This window comes from Asparagus officinalis, chromosome 7 (assembly GCF_001876935.1).
Source record: "Asparagus officinalis chromosome 7, Aspof.V1, whole genome shotgun sequence".
NCBI lineage: Eukaryota > Viridiplantae > Streptophyta > Magnoliopsida > Asparagales > Asparagaceae > Asparagus > Asparagus officinalis.
In genome coordinates, this window is record NC_033800.1 from 68,686,614 (window position 1) to 68,687,809 (window position 1,196).

Here is a 1,196-nt window from a genome sequence, read left to right on the forward strand (position 1 = left end):
CAACTCGTAACCTTGACAACCAACTCGTAAACTTCATAACCAACTCGTAACCTTCAAAGCAACACATAACCTTTCTTTACCATCAACTCATAAGTTTAACAACAAATCTATTACAGTGAAATAATAACAATATATAAATTTACATGCTCTACTTTAATCTCAAGTCATCGATTTAAAAAAATTTACAATATGTAAAAATAACAAAAAAATACAGCACTCAGATTCAGTACAAGTTAAAAAAGAAAAAAAATTACACCGGAGTCGTCGGAGTTCCCGCATTTTTCTTCGAAATGGCGACGCAACTTGTCATTACCGTCTTCAAGATCGTAGTTTTCTTCACCTCATGAACGAACGTCGGGAAAGTTTCACCGCCGATGTCGACACCGTTAAAATTTTTAGAGGGAACTAGAATTTCCCCCCAAAACCTATTTTCAAATCATCATAGTAATATCTTGAGAGAGAGAGAGGAGAGAGAGAACGAGAGAGAGAGAGAGAAGGAGAGAGAGAGAGAGAGAGGAGAGAGATGAGAGAGAGAGAGAGAGAGAGAGAGAGAGAGAGAGAGAGAGCAGATGAGAGAGAGAGAGAGAGAGAGAGTGTGTGTGTGGGTATTATGGTCTTCACATGTTTTAAGTTCTTGAGTTTTGTGTTTTTGGGGCTCAGGGAATTATGGCTTTGCTTTTGGGGGTTTTGGGAACGTTGAAAAAATCTTGGAGGGGGGATACTTGTAAGGAAATTGGGGGCTAGAAGCAATTTCCCCTAATTTGGGATTATCCTGATAGCGCTTGTATGCAAACCCCCAAAGTTTAGGGAATGCTCTGAAAATACTCCACTTTTGGGGGGTTTATGTAAATTAACCTTAAACTTTTATTTTATATTTTATATTTTATATTTAAGCTTCGCTCGTTGAACTCTCTCTCTCTCTCTCTAGCCAAAATTGACTTCAGCTTAGGAACCAAAATTTCCTCTTTTTTTTTCCTCCTCTTAAATTGTAGGGTTTCCAAAAATTTTAAGTCAAAGATGGTTCCTTTCTCATGAAACCACCAGATTCAATTTTACAAATTGATGGATTCAGAGGTCAAGGATGTTAATGGCAGCAAACCCTACTCAGTTGAGGAATCGAGAGAAGAAGAAGTTGTTAATGGCGGAGGAGAGAGCAAATCCCTGTTACACAACGAGAAGAAGGCCGTTGCTAATGG